At 43.5% G+C, this 16,360-nt stretch overlaps 1 protein-coding gene across 2 annotated transcripts in view; it reads left to right on the top strand.

The window, feature by feature from the left end:
• The first annotated feature begins 15,413 nt into the window (after positions 1–15,413).
• Pik3cg (phosphatidylinositol-4,5-bisphosphate 3-kinase catalytic subunit gamma) overlaps positions 15,414–16,360 on the top strand; it is a 35,386-nt gene continuing 34,439 nt past the window's right edge. The window contains exon 1 of one of the 2 annotated variants that reach the window (XM_029484962.2): positions 15,414–15,465. The gene's annotated coding sequence lies outside the window, so the exon portion shown is untranslated. Of the gene's footprint in view, positions 15,544–16,360 lie in introns of both variants that reach the window. The other variant, XM_021178976.3, reaches the window with a different exon arrangement.

The raw sequence follows: 16,360 nt of genomic DNA, 5'->3' as shown, positions 1-16,360 counted from the left end.
CCTGATTAGAAGTGGCAACCCCTTCTATCATTCTCTTTGTACCCTCTTACTGTTTCATTTTTCTTCCAAGGACTTTCTTCATTTTATATATATATATATATATATATATATATATATATATATATAAAACACATATTAAATATATAATATAAATTATAATTCTTACATATAAATAATATAATAAAGCACATATATGGCTTTAATCTTTTTCTACAGCCATCTCTCTGTATCTCTATTATCTATGAGGTACGAAATCAATGAGATAACAGACGTGGAGGCAACTGTAAAAAAATATTAAGGCCAATTAGGAAGAACTTGGAGACAAATGTGGGTGGTGGGAAGGAGAACGCCTAAAAGATCATGCCAGCTTCTAGCTCAGTTGTTTAGGTTGATGTTGAATGTCATCAACCAAGAGAAGTAGAACAGGTTTGAGAGGAAATGAGGCATCAAGTAAGTAGAGACTGTGTGCAGTTTTGGTCTTAATCATATTCAAGTTGCTTTTAAGGGGAGTAGTTCAATGTGCAGCCAGAAATGTGGATAGATTATGGGTTGTTGCTATTGTTGGCTTAGGTTTTTTTGTTTTTTGTTGTTTTGTTTTGTTTTTGCAATGGGGTGGGGTCTCACATAGCCCACACTGGCCTTGAAATCATTATGTAGCAGAAATGAGCTTGAATTTTTAATTCTCTGATTTCCATTGCTCTAGAGGTGAATTTACACATGCGCAGAGCCAGGCTTGGTTGGGACGCTACAACTTGCCATATAGAGATCACCTGATTTCAAATTCCAGGCAAAACTATGTGATGTTCTGGAAAAATGCTTGAAAGGAGAAGAAAGCAGAGACTCTGCCATCAGGAAGCAAGTTTTCTCTGAGGAGTGGGCAGTGAAAAGAGCCACAGGACTTCATGGAGGCCTCAGAACAGAAGGAAACCAGAGAGGGCTGGCACGTGTGGCTCCAGACAGTATCCTTGCTTTCTCTTTTGTTTGTTGTTTTGTTTTTTCTTTTTTTTTTAAGATTTATTGATTGTTATATGTAAGTATACTGTAGCTGTCTTCAGGCACACCAGAAGAGGACATCAGATCTCATCATTATGGATGGCTGTGAGCCACCATGTGGTTGCTGGGATTTGAACTCAGGGCCTTCAGAAGAACAGTCAGTGCTCTTAACCACTGAGACATCTCTCCAGCCCCCTTGTTTTTTCAAGACAGAGTTTCTTTGTGTATCCCTGGAAGTATCTCTGCAGACCAGGCTGGCCTTGAACTCGCAGAGATATGCCTGCCTCTGCCTCCTAAGTAAAGGATTAAACACATGCCCAGATGTGTTTTAATTGAGTACATGGCCAATGATTCAGGTGCAGTAGAAGGATGTCATAGAAGGGCTGGTGAGGGAATCCAAAGATAATTTCTACAATACCCCAATGGAACTCTTATTTAGCATTGCATACAAGTTACAGAATTGCTTCAATCTCTGTATCTTGTTTCCATTTAAATGTCTCCTTCTGAACTTAGATCTAGAGGGAAGAAATCTATTTTGGAAGTTGGCAAGCTCTGCTATCTCCATGAACAGACATGTTCAAGTCAAAGTGTAATATCCAAGTTGTTTTAATAACACCACTCTGGCAACTCCATGTGCAGATCACTAGTGTGTAGTCTCTACCCACTAAGCTGCTATCTTCGATAACTAATGGGAATAATATGTGGAGTCATTGTTTTGAGTATGATTTACAGATAGGCTAGTTTGATTGTCATTGATTGAAGTAAATGGAACATTTCCAGGTTGTTTACCAGTGATTCCCTTGAATCTGGGCTAAAGGTGGTAAGATGGTTTCAGAGTTGAAGCCATCTTTTTTTTCTCCTCTGCTCTCTCATAGCTCACCTATGTCCACTCTTGCCTCACAGGGATGTCCTGTCTCGCTGCTGAAACTGCTGTATCCACATCAGAATGAAATACTTCGTCACTAAGGTCAATAAACTCTGGATTCTGCTTTCCCCTCCCTCCATCCCCACCCCCACCCCCACCCCCCCACCCCCCACCCCCCACCCCCGATCAACAATCATCTCTACTTTCTCTGGGACAACTTATTTTCTTGCCCCAATAACATGGTGAATGTTGTGTCCTCAGACCCAGCCTCTTCTGGTGAATTCTAACCACACTAGTGTTAGGAGATAGTAAGTCCTTTTGGAAGCCACTAGGATATAAGTGAGGGTAAAGTTGTGGTTGACCATGGATAGCTAAAAAAACAAAACACAAAACCACAGATAAGGGGGAGGTGTACATAAGCATACACAAAGACACACACACACACACACACAGAGAGAGAGAGAGAGAGAGAGAGAGAGAGAGAGAGAGAGAGAGAGAGAGAGAGAATTTTCAAAATATATTCTGGGAAACAGTCGTTCCCACATAATTTTATTAAGGTATCATCTTAATACCAAAAAAAAGGGTGGAAAAGCAAGATGGCCTGGAGAGTGAGAGAGTGCCCTGACTCCCATGATCCTTCTGTTTGGAGAACAAATGGTGTCTATCACCAGCCGTATCTAGCTCTTGAGTCTACTGACAGGGAAGCATTACATTCACTAAAGAACCTCAGTTGTAGGAACTTTGAAAGAGTCTCTTTTGGAAAAATATTTCACTAACTCAACATTCAAATGGCCACCAAAGCTGTTTCTTTGCTCCCACGGGCTCCCACCGCTCGGCCCCCAGGTGGCTCTGGATGGAGGTTAATGTCTGAATTCTCAGGGACAAAGAGCTGAACAGTTATGTGTTCTGACTCCTGCAGGGCCTTTCACAGCTGATGTGGCTCTGAGGGGTTCTATAGCCCTGCAGCTCATGTGGAAGGAACCTCAGAGGAAGGAACTAGTTAGGGTCCTTGGGTCACTAAGGACACTGACTGCCCCAGAATCCACTGGAGTCCTCATAGGGCCTGGACTTCACTTTCATGAAATCAGTGGCCCTAAACCTCAAGTCCCCATTCTGGATCATTCTCTGGCCGCGTGCCACGTCCTACTCCCACACTCATCATCCATGGCTTTGGTCCAACTGAAGACAACAACAACCACGTCCCTGGACCTTCTGAAACTTTAGATAAATAAGCCTCTTTGTGAAGTGATAGAGCCTCAAATATTTTATCCTAGCAATGAAAAACAGATAGAATGGCCTTAGCTGAGAAAGACCCAGTATCCAGCAGAGCTATCTAGACGGATCAGATTCCTATATACTTCTTTAGGTGTTTTGGATCAGGAAGATTGAGATGACACCTGAGACCAAGAGAATTCTGCCATAACATGAACAAAGATAGACACTTGGAAGCCCCTAGCAGATCCCATTCTGTCTCCTACTGAGCCTGGAACATCAAGCTTTTCTATTAACACAGGAGAACCTTGGGATTGCTGTCAGTTATATTGACTAAGGCTTCCTGGAGTCCAGGATGTAAGGCATCCACCCTTGACAAACCTTTGCACAACTGATAAATATAATACTGCAACTGATTTTTTCCTTTGGTCTTTTAACTTAACACATACAATTCTAATGGAGTAGTATATATTATCACTACACATACATATGTTAAATCGGGTTACACATATTCAATTCCTCAAATATTTATCATCTTTTATGCTGAAAACATTCAAAATGCTTCCTCTCTCTTTTTGAAATTCTTTTAATCTCTAGGCAACTGCCTTTGCTATGTTCCCTATTCTGTATGACTGTGGTGTAGTAATCATTGGTAAATCTACTGCTTGGCCCTGCAGTCTTCCCAGTCTCTGGTGTATCACCATCCTCATCTACACTCCTGTGAGATCAATGTGTTGAGAGCCCACGTGTGAGATGCTGCAGTATGTGTCTTTTGTATCTGACATATTTCACTCAACATAACAATTTCTACTTCTATACATGGTGTTGCATGGATTTATCCTTGTTTTCATTTTAGGGCATTTATGTGTTTGTGTGTGAGTGTGTGTGTGTGTGTGTGTGTGTGTGTGTGTGTGTGTGTGTGTGTGTGTGTATGCACGCACGCGTGCATGCCATGTATGTAAACCAGAGGTCAACCTCAGGTGCCAGTCCTTAGGAGCCTTCCACCTTTTCGTGAAGACAGAATCTGTCAGCAGGACTAACCAATTAGACTAGGCAGGCTAGCCAGTAAGCCCCAGCTTTTTACATTGGCTCTGGGGATCAAACTCATGACCTAACGCTTGGATGGCAAGCACTTTACCAACAAAGCTATCTCCCCAGCGTGGGATCTCATCCTTCTTAGGGATGAATAGTATTCCATTATATTCATTTACTACATTTCCTTTGTTACACATTGATAAACAGCTAGGTTGATGCTGTAAATCGGCTATTAGGAATGGTGCCACACTGAACATGTGCGTGCAGATTTCTCTTTGACATACAGTTTCATTTCCTCTAGATATACGTAGTAGCATTTCTCCATCATGAGACAGTTACATTTTTGATCTTTGTGAAGCTTCCATACTGTTTTCCATAGCAGCTGTACTAATTTGCCTTTCCACCAGTGGGAATGCCCTTTGTTCCTTGTCTTTCACCCTTTCCTGGGTGAGATGATGTTTTCATTGTCCCTATTATTTGCATTTTTCATATATCTATTGGCTACTTGTACATCTGCTTAGACCTATGCCCCTTTAAAACCAGGTTTTTCTAACTTTCTGTTGAAGCTTTTAAAATTCTTTATATAATCTGGATACCAAACTTTTCTCAAAACTTTACAAATACTTTTTGCCCATTTTACAGGTCACTTATGCACTCTTTCTGATGTCCTTTACTGAGAGGAAACATCTTGGTTTGAAATGTTAGTTGTATCATCATTTTGACCAGATACCTAACACAAACAACTTGAAAGGATGTTTACCAGTGCACAGTTTTAAATGTCTCAGGCTGCACTTGGTGTCTCTACCACAGAAGCAGAAATGTGTGGCTGTGAAAGGCTTCTTCTCATGCCTCACAGTGGACAGGAAGCAGAGACACATAGAGAGGAGACTGCTCTACTCCCCAGTTACTTACATCCTGAGGCATGTCCCACATCTTAAAGTACTGACAACTTTCTAAAACAGCGCCCCATCTACAGGCCAAGGATTCAGTGCATCACCTTGCAGGGATAATTAGCCCTTGTAAGAAGCCATTCCAACTGTGGGAGCTGCTATGAAGAGTATTTTGAGGGTCGGGATCTGAAGGAAATTCCAGGTAGCAACTTTGAATATTTTTCTGCATTAATAAATATCAGAGGAGGAGATGCACCATCTAAATACAGCACTCTGGAACTGCTGGAAGGAGTCCAGGTGCGGCTTGGCCCCACTCCTGGCCACATGCCTAAGGCTGGCAGCTGCTTGGGTGCTAGAAGCACAGTCTGGGACTGCCCATTCATGTAAAGCATGTGGACATTGAGCAGAACCTGGGGACGTGCCCATGGCAACTGTGCAAATACCCATCTTACCCAGCCAAGTCTCACAGACACAGAATAACCTGGGTGTCTTGTGGTCTTAAGGAGAAGACATTGAAACTGCACAGGTTTTCTAGCACCATCAGGAACTCTGTATAGTCAGCATAGGAAGAACACTGGGTGTCCTCTTCTTGCCCCTGCTGAGCATTTTCTTCTTGAAGAATAAAAAGTTATAAAGGAAGAAAAGGAGAAAGGATGTAGGAAGGCTTACACTCATAACCTCTATTACCTGGACCGGGTCTATCAGACATGGCAATGTTTGAGAAGGCTGCTCACTACTGCCTTGTATGCTAAAATATCAGTATGAGCACAGTGCCTACCATCCTGTGGAGTAGGCTATTAGTGATACTGCATTTTTACAATCTGACACCAATTCACTATGCTTCATGAAAGCCAGACACTTATTTTTTTGGTCATGTTATTTTTGGTCAAACTAGAAAAATCCCAGCCATAGATAATACTCCTGAAGCTGGAAGACACATGCCAGAGCCTTATCAAGTGACAGGGACAAAGATCTTCATCCCCAGTTCTCCTATAACAGAAGAATGTTAGGGCTGTCCCCTATGGATGACCTGCAAGCTTGCCAGAGCACTGGCCAGGTTCCCATCTGATCGATATAGGAGCTGGAGCTTGACCTCCTGACCCAGCTCAGGAGAGCTCAGTCTTGCAGTCGTCTCTGCATAAAAAGAGAAAGCCACATAGAAGAATGAAATTATCATCAAGCCAAGTGAGTACAAAAAGATGATATGGTGCCAACCTCAGGACACATAAGGTTTAAAATGTCTGCTGAGTACAAAAAGATGATATGGTGCCAATCTCAGGACACATAAGGTTTAAAATGTCTGCTGGGCACATAAGGTGCCAAGATTTGTGGGCCTTGTGTTGTGTGAAGAGATTCATGCTGGATACGGAGTTATGGTACCACCAGCACTCAGACTGTACCTAAAAGACAGATTAAATAGCATGGAAATAAGGAGAAAGCCAAAGACAAAGGTATGAGATACCCCAATATTTGGAAGCCAAGAAGAAAAGAAAATACACAAAAAGAGAAAAGTAGGAGATAAACTAGCTGTGCATGGTGTTCTGGAAGCCAAGAGAAAGAGAAGAAAGTGGTTCACAGACCGGCTGTATTGTAACTCAATGCTGCAGAGACCAACCAGCCCTGTTTCATCGCTGGTCATCTTACAAAACAACTTAAGATTGGTTCACAAAGGTATCTAAGAGCCCCCAGTAAAACAAGCTCTCAGGAAGAAAAGAGAGGGCGAATGCTCAAAGCAGCCTAGGCTACACAGGGAGAGTGTGGTGGTTTGAATACACTTGACCCAAGGAGTGGTACTATTAGGAGGTGTGGCCTTGATGGGAGGAAGTGTGTGACTGCAAGGATGGATTTTGAGAGACCCTACTCTTAGCTGCCTGGAAGTCAGTCTTCTCATGTCTGTCTGCCTTTGGATAAAGATGTAGAACTTTCAGCTCCTCCAGCCCCACATCTGTCTGGACACTGCCACACTCACACCTTGATGATAATCGACTAAACCTCAGAACCTGTAAGCTAGCCTCAATTAAATGTTATCCCTTGTTTTAAAAAAAATAGATAATAAGTTACCAGTCCTTAAGTCCTCGGATCTAAGAAAGAAGTGAAACACAATGCTAGGTGGTGGTGAAGTCCAGACTGGGGCTATAGGTGGTGGCAAAGTAGGACAAACAGAGGGATAGGAGTACTTGTGCCAGAGGACACAGCTGGAAGACAAAGAGTACACACAGGACATGTGAGACTAGTGAGAAGATGTAAGAGGCGAGCATGGTCTTTGCCAAAGGCCAAAGAGCATAGAGGCACAAGGTCTTGAGCATATATGGAGTTCATTTTCCTATCTCTGAAGTCACAGCACCATATGTTATGGGTGCTGAGAGATGCCCCCTCCCAAGTCCCACAAAACATCAGCAGCAGTATCTGTTCTTATGCTCCGAAGGAAAATTCACACTAAGACACAAGTAAACCAAGCTGGCATTAAAGATTGATTTCAGTTGGGTGACCAACAAGCCTCTAAGACCAACTAAACACTGGTAGTAAGGAAGGTTCATGCAGGGGTGGGCAGAGCAAAACTCATGAACCAGGACCTTTAATGCCTGCCACTGGTGATGCTTTCTGGAATGGAAGCCTGGTAAACTTCATTTGTGTGCCTTCTCCTAGCCCTGGATATGTTCTAGAAGTTTGTTATCCAGGTACTCCTAGGAACGCAGGCCTTTAGGATCTGCCAAGTGTTAAGGCTACATCAGCCTGGCACTCATGCCTGGTGCTGACTGCCCTGCCCACAGGATCTTGCATCATGCTGGCATTTCTGAGTTTTCGGCAGTGTTAGTTAAAACAGTCAGCTCCTCTGCATGCTAATCTGACCCCTGACTGGGTTCTACCCAACCCTCACAGCTTCAGTGACTTGTCCAGTCTCTGGGGTACACAGAGTCCCCATATGGCAGCTGGACATGAAACAGACCGAAACCAGAGTCACTTGCACTGGGCACAAGCCTCTGACTGGTACTGTTCTAGAGATGTACCTGGGGACCACTAACTTGGCAAAAGCTGTGCTGCTTGAGGTTGGAGGACAGGTGATACAGACAGTTCCTTAGCCATGAAAGCTGACACTAAACTGGGTCATTCTCACCGTCATGAAGGTTTATGCTATCTCATAAATAGAGGAGATATGTCACAGACTTACTCTAAAGCCAGAAATTATGAGAATAGTACTCAAGTCCTGCCACACAGGTCTCTGCAGGATGCCAGGGGAGCTGAGAGATTCCATCTATGAAGCCCATACTGCACATAGGTCCTTAGTTTCTACCAGCACCAAGTCTCAGCATGATGGGCCTCACTGGGCTCCAAAACAAAGCATAGGCAAGCTTAAGTACCCCCACTCCTTAGCTCTTCTACCAAGGAAAGGAGGCCTAATGTTATTCCAGTGGATGGGTCTATGGGTATTGATCTGATGGTAGAAGGGTTCCAGGCATCTTCTCAATACTAGTGGACAGCCTGGAAGTGAGTCAAGTCTAAAACCTGAACTCAGTCCTCCCCCACTCTTGCTAAGTAGCATGCTGACTGCCTATGGTTGAAGAAGGGATGTTGCAGGCAATCCTTTCTGCCTTCTTCCAGATGTCCCTTCATCTCCTTCTACTACATCCTTGATTTCCTCAGCAGCTGTGGCGACCATTTGGTGCATAAGCAGATGTTGAACTTCATGCTTCCGTGGGGAGGATCTTCTGTAGTCACCATCTTGTCTGCCTCTGACACTGCAATTTGCAGACAGTAGTAGGATTTCCAAAGCAGAACTGAGGAGACAAAAGGAGAATGGACAGGAAGAGGAGGTTCTGAGAAAAACCACACACAAAATCTTTGTAAGGAAGGGGAACAAATATCACAAAGGGGGAAAAAAAGAGTTTGGTTTAACGCAATCCTGCTAAAAGCTATCAAAAACTGAAAATGTTTACTCTTTTTTTAAAAAAGCTGCTGGTGAAAGGCATTTGCTAATTATTTTTATAAAAACATATGCCTTAAATGCCACATAAAATGTTTGTTTCTATGCTGTAAATATCAAATAATAAAGATATTTATAGCACTTTCTGATGTATTTGAAACAAGGTGTTTTATGTAATGAATAAACATTTTTTATATCCTTTAATGCCAATTTTAACAAAACTACTTTAAATCTCACTAAAGGAAGAATAACCTTATAAAAGTTGATCCCAACCATGCCAGCCTAGTTCTTGAGAAGAAACAACCTATCGTGTCACATGTTAAATTAGACTGCAGTTTCAAGACAACCCAAGATTCTAGTAGCTCCACACCCTTGAATACATTTTCTCTCACTTGTTAAACACTTGTTAAACACGAGCCAGCCTGGGAGTTCTGTGGACCCCTGTATCCTAGAATTTGAAGGCCACAGGTCTTGCCAGGCTTTGTCAAGAACTGGTGACCTCGACACATCCATCTGACACCGTCTTCTGGCCTTCACAGGCAGCTTTACCCACATGCACATAGACACGCATAGACACATAATTAAAAACACAATATTAAAAAAAAAACTGGTGACTTGTCTATAGTCCACCCTCTTTTACCTTCCCCTAGATTTTGGGTTTCTTATGTGATTTTTTTCTTTCAGGAACTGGCTGTCTTTCATGTTTCACACTGCCTGAATGTTCTTTCCCACCTCCTCCACCTACTCACATTCTACCTGCTTTCTTTGATGCCCTGGAGGATTCCCTTCAGGATGGGTTGACTAAAATCGACAGCGCCCTGCTCTGCATCCCCAGCCTTTTCCCTGAGTGGCTCCAAGGACACATCTCATGTCCTATACTGGGTGGTGATGACACTAGAGCGTCTCTGCCCAGTTGACTCACAACATCTTTGCAAAAACTTGCCAACATATTAGAGGTATTCAATAATCAATACTAAAAAGAATTCATGGACAAAAGGAAATGAATGCACATGTCAATGGATATGTGGGTGGAGATCTTCAGCATCAGCTTGAATAAGACCCCATTCCCCTTCAGATGGCCCCCAAAGTAATCCTGTTCCTTTTATAATACCTTTCCTGGCCCTATGGGTCTACAGCTAATACAAAGATAGAGCAATGGTAGAGAGGTCAGAGTGGGTAAGAACTGCCCCAATTAAAAGAGGATTCATATAGGAATCTGCAAGAATAGGGGGTACCAAGATGCTTAAGGAAGTTTAGAAGTGGCTTACTGATTGGGCCACTGTTAGTAAAAAGATCTGGTAAAACGGCTTTGTATCTACTACTCCTAGAGAAAGTGACCATTGTAAGTGTGGTCAGCTGAGTCTCACTCATCAACAGTGACAGCAGCATCCCATCAAGAAACCATAGGACTAGTGACCCAAAGGCCCCTTCCCCTCAAGTCAGAACATACCACTTTAATTGAAAGGGAAGAGATGCAAGAAGGGAGGAGAAAGGAGAAGGGAGGGCACTTCAAAGAGAGAAGAGGGATTGTAGTTGCAGGAGGCCAATGCCCGCACACTCACATGCATGTACTCACACATGATATTTCCTGATCTTCACAACTTTCTTGTGATCTGATAGACAAAGAATATTTGTCTATCTGTTCTTGGACATGAAGAGGACTCCTCCTAGGTACAGCACATAGCAAGCAGGTACAGAGAAGGCCTTGCATGGACCTTAGCTACCCCTCAATGAGTGGCTCTTTAAGGGTAGATCTCACAGCCTACTGTGTTGCAGAAGGCCAAGCTGGCTGTGGAATAATAGGGATGAGGGGAGCTGTCATCTTCTCAAGACCAGGAAAGTGCAGCTCTAGCTAGCACCACTCTGCACACCTCAGCCTGAGCCTCAGCCACGTTCTAGAGCCCCTTCTTTGAACCTGGAGAGGATCTGGCTGGCTTCCTTCCAGTGGGATGTGACTCCTGCTATAATCAAAGCTGAGAATCCAGGGGTTTGGAAAGAACAGCAACTGCTGTCACCATGCTACCAGGGTTCTGAGTGCAGGCTTCATTCTGTCATCCTGTTGCCAATGACAATGAATATGGGGGAGGGGGGAACCACTCATGGAGAACCCATAGTGGGTTTGGAAACTATAGACCCTTCCCACAGTTTTGTCTGTTGGGGGAATATATGAGAAGGAGAGACAGGAAGTGGGTTAGAGAGGCATGTAAGCAGACAGTAAAACCCTTAGCATGCTGTAGACAATCATGAAGACAAGGTCCCAGGGGAGTCTGTGGGGAAGCCTTTACAAGAAGAAGTAGCTCTTGCCCACAGGATATGAGAGCTGCTGTTTGGGGTCTTTAAACTCAGTCAATAATAACAAGAGAACAGCATTAAACATTAGATGGGATCAACAGAAAGGCTCTGAAGGGCTTGTCGCTCCTCATAGTTTTAGTCCAACTATGTTCCCTCCTAATTCCACACTCTCTTCCTGAGTTCCATGTTCTGTCCCTGGAAAGGGGGTACATACTGAGGCTTAGGTCAGATAGTTGGAAGGAAAGAAGGAATTATCTGGATTTTGATTGGTCTGAAAGATATGGAAATATTCTTCACAATTCCTCAACAGTCTTGTAAGTACAGAGAAGTCTGGTGACCTTCCAGAAATACAAACTACTCATTCTGCAAATATTTATCTATGTCCTCGTTTGCTTTGTATCAAGCCCTGGGAAACAGCGATGAGCACAGCAGTCATTTCTCATAAAGTGCTCAAGGATCTGGTGGGGATGGGAGGATGTCAGCAGCGGAGTAAGGAGATGGCTTCTTATGGGAAATCAGTAGGGTGAGTGCCATTGATCCGCTGCAGAGCCCGGAGTGGCCACTTGACCTCTCTGTGCCTGGTTTTCATCATAAATGAAACCACAGTAGCACTGCTGCCCTTGGGATGGTGCAAGGGTTACATGAATGGGCATATAAAATGCTCATAACTGAGCAGGACACATCCAGTCAGAAGAGTTTGCTCCTGCAGTATTGGCATTACTGTGACTGTGTTGCCCACCAGTGAAGAAGATATTCTTTAAAAGTGTGTTTTGCCAAACCAGAGAGTGCTCCCAGAGGAGGTAACCCAACCTGAGCATGACAAATGGCTAGGGCCATTATAGGACCTGGGGTGGGGAGAAGAGAAAGGAAAGGGGGGACAGAGGTTGCACACACAGGTGGCATATAGCTGAGCCCAGCAAGTAGAAAGCAGAGACCAGTTTCCTTTTAGTTGTAGAGGTGATTTTGAAGATGAGGCAAAGGGCCAAAGATACATCATAGAGTCTAATGCCTCATGTTAAGGAATTTTGATTTTTAAAAATCCTCTTACAAAACAATTATTTCTGAGGTGCTCTTTAAACTGTCATAGGAAAAGTGAGCTGAACAGGAAACAAAGGACAGTCTACCCCATAGTCAGTTTCTGCTAATAATACTGGAGAGTTAAGTGTGTCTGATGTTCCGAAGGCACACCTTGGCTACTGCAGATCTCTGGGGTTTGGTTGATAACTGATCTCCTCTGAGATTTTTTCGTTGCTGCTGCTGTTGTTGGGATTTGAAGTGGCTCCCCTCAACTCACATGCCAGGATTATAGTCTGCTTCTCCAGCAGTCATTGTCATATATTCTAATGGTTTGGACAGCTGGTCACTCAGGGGAAGGCTCCTGATGAACTCAAACCATTTTAATAATTCTCCACACTTCCCGTTGATTGGCTGCTGCAGGATGTGCACTTGCCAAAACTCTCACCAGAGCTATGAGGGAACAAAGGAGGCTGCTGGAAAAACTGTTTCTCACTGAAAACAAAACAGAGATGCCATGATGTTTTCTTTCTCTCTCTCTCCACAATGACTCCAAGCATCACATGGCCGTTAGCACACTCAAAATGTGTAAGATATTGCATATGTATATAATATAGCTAGTAGTTTTGTTCAGTTGAAAATAAAAGATTTCTAACAACTTTCTAAAATAGGCGGGGGCGGGTTGTGACATTTTGAGCAGATTAGAAAGCTAAGGCAGATGAACTGGCATATAGTAGGTCCCCCAAATGAACAAGAATAAACATATATAACACAAAAGCCTGTGCCTCTGTGGTGCCATGATGGTTGGACTACTGTCGTAGTGACATTGCACATACCCTTTTCTTCTGCATGATGACAGACAATGCCTATACATGGTGTTCTGCTCGCCAACAATACTGTGGATAATCTCGGAGGACCAAATGCAAAGAGCATCCCTCTCCATGAGCACTGCCTACTCTGTCTTCTGCTTTGAATCGATCCCATCTTGTCATTCCTACGATAGCTGTATTCTAAATGTAACCTGATTACTCCGTTGAGAATATAGTGCTAGATGCATGAGACTCTCAGAATGGACAAAGCAGCAGCACGCTACCACTAACATAAGTGAGGTAGCCTGGAGATTGGCTGACCCCAAAATTCTGGGGATAAAATTTCCTTATTAGGAAAGTGAGGTTCCATGTGGAGAAGTACACACAGAGAAAAGAGGCACAAGGCATGTCTCATTACTTCTGCCTAACAATATTCACTACAAATAGTAAATTTTAGTGGCTGTATGAGCAATTGAAGATGATTATGGGACATTTAATCTCAAACCACCGGTAAGCCTAAAGTATTTGAAAGTTTAGTCAGAGAATTGACATTTTTTCACATGAGTAAACTTAGCTGAATAGTCCTTTCAAAAGAAAAAGGACCCAAGAGCCTGAGTCTAGCATTTCTGAAAGTGTGCATAGGCATGTGTGTGTAAAACCCGGAAACCTGAGAATTAGTCAGCTCAGAGTCCCCTCAGGTCAGCGTCCCCTCTGAAGAGCCCTACTCACTTCACCTGCTGTCAGCCCCCCCCACACATACACACACATACACACACACACCACACACACACACACTGAGTGAAGCATAACTTGGCAAGTCTTCCCCCCTAAACAATTCAGGCTACCCTGAGACTTGTAAAGGTACCAACCTCTCAAGGAAGTATGCTTACATAGAAATATGCTTGGGGAAGCTGAGATACCCCCTCTACATATCTGAAATTCAGCAGCCTTTGAATCAAGACTTGACCACTGCTATTGGCTCTTAGACCACTATTTTAGAAGCTAAGACGCAAAGGACATGCACTGTTTTTCTTGTTGCTGTGACAAAACACCCAACAGAAGCAATTTAAGGCAGAACGGGAGTTATTTTGGTTCCCAGTTTGAGGGTACAGTGCATCGTGGCAGGGAAGTCAGGACAGCAGGGTCATAGAGCAGCTGCTACCATTGCATCTGCCATCAGGAAGCAGATGAACAGCACCTGCCGCTCGCTGGCTTTCTCCCATCCAGAACTGCAGCTCCCATGTTTAGAGTGGACCTTTATATACTTCACCTAAGCCAGTCTAGAGACAGGCTGATAGGGATGCACAGAGGTTTGTCTCTTAGATTCTAGATCCTGTCAAGTTTACAATCTGTACGAACCATCACAAGGACTGCGTGAGAGGAAGTAGAACAGATCAGAGACTCTATCTTGATATCCACGAAGCTCAAAGAAACTCATGAGGCTGTGCTTCTGAGGGCTGGGTGAGGCTCCTCTATCCTTCTTGCTGTTCCAGCTGGAATCCTTGACAGCCTAGTCGGGGAGAATAAGCCCTAGTATAGAGACCCCTGAAATGGGGGATGACTGGCTATGCTTAGGATTGTAGAAGGAATTGAGGTTACTTGGAAAATATAGGACCGCTATAAAAAGAATTCAGAACCTGTCTCCTCCCTGTTCTCCAAGCCTGTGGAAACTGGAAGCCATCTCTCAGTGATTACCTGCCTGGTGCTGGCAGTTTCTAGCTCCCTAATGTCGTCAGGAGAGGAATCTCCTCCTGTTTCGTCTGACTAATTTGTTTTCACAGTAAGCCCACCGTCAACATGCACCAGCACACACACACTCAGCCTAACAGCGACAGGCACACACATTGCATGCTGCAGGACTTTCAGTTTGTGATATTTTGAGACTTGAATGGTCTAGAAGGGAGGCAGGGGGAGGTCTCACCAATGTAAGGAAGTGAGTTCCCAGGCTTTGCTCTTGCAAGCATCCAGACTGAGCCCAACAGTCCACAGTTACAACACACACACACACACACACACACACACACACACAGCAGGGCTTATTCGAATTCTCAGAGGGAAATAGGTTTCACTTAGCTCTTAACAAGTTATCCAATACTGTGGCTGTGTAGCCTTTTCTTCTACTTATTGCTAGCTACACACACGCTTCACTTGTTTATGCCTTGGGTATATTTTTGGTTTGTCTGAGTCTCTCACAGTCTTTGAAGAGTTAATTCAAGAAGTGAGAGAAATAGTAAGGTAAACGCCATTCTCTGTTCTGTTCTGCTCTGCTCTGTGTGTGCTTCAGCAGGAAATGCATTTCTGACACTTTTAAAATGAGCAATCACATGTATAATCAACTTGGTTAAAACTTCCTTCCTGGTAACTGCAACACTTCCTCTGCATCTGGATATGAAGGGAGCCCCAGAAAAGAGGAAGAGACGAGAGGTGCCCAGGGTAGGTCTGAATTAGTTTTTTGTTTTCCTAAAGTAAACAAATGATCCTTCCTCAGCATCACCTCCAGGGCTGTCTCAGGTACGACTGCTTTCTGTTGTTTGCTCTTTGCTTGGTATGTATGACTTGGAACAGTAACACTTCCTTCTCAGCTAGAATCTTTTTGTCTGGATCCATTGCCGGTTCAAGCTGAGCCAACCCCCTGAGCGAACGTCTGCGTTTCCTTGTCTCGCCGCGCTTAGGCTGTGTACATCCACAAAGTTCCGTCCAGCAAGGGCTTGCAGGTGCACTAGTTCTTTCTGTTTTTGTTTGTGCGGAAAGGGGCAGCCACAGAGCCCGTGACGGCCAGGCTCCAGAGTCGACCAAGTGCATGCTTGGGAATTCTGTCCAGACAGTGTTTTTGTAAGAGGACAAAGCTACTTAGTCCCAGCCATGAGGAAACCCAGTGAGTATTTGGTCAGCCTTTTCTCTTCTGTACCTTGTATCATGCTATATAGCGTGAGTCCCTGCTGTCACTGAGGCAGATAACTGAGTTATATTTGTATGCTTAAATTTGGACATGTTTTATTTTAAGTTCATGTCAGTATCAAAATAGTTTATGGTTCTTTCCTTTGTTGGTTATTCTATAATGTACCAAAAGACCAAAGTGAATGCTTTAAGCTACCAAGCAACAGTTGTTTGGGACAGTTGGTTTCATTTATTTACTAAGTATAGCTTCATTATATTTTAAAAGGAGGGAGAATTGACTTTTAAAATAGTTTAAGCCAAGAATTGTACATAAGTTGAGATCCAATGTAACTTGTCTTTTATAGCTTTTAATCAAGATCTCCTTTGGGGTATATAATTAACACTCCACTGTTCTTCAGGAAATAACTAATTATGGATCTCATTAACATCA

The sequence above is a fragment of the Mus caroli genome, unplaced genomic scaffold (genome assembly GCF_978045245.1).
Source record: "Mus caroli unplaced genomic scaffold, Mus_caroli_1 scaffold_14, whole genome shotgun sequence".
Classification (NCBI taxonomy): domain Eukaryota; kingdom Metazoa; phylum Chordata; class Mammalia; order Rodentia; family Muridae; genus Mus; species Mus caroli.
The sequence above is the reverse complement of the archived record's forward strand: the minus strand, read 5'-3'. Positions and strand labels throughout refer to the sequence as shown.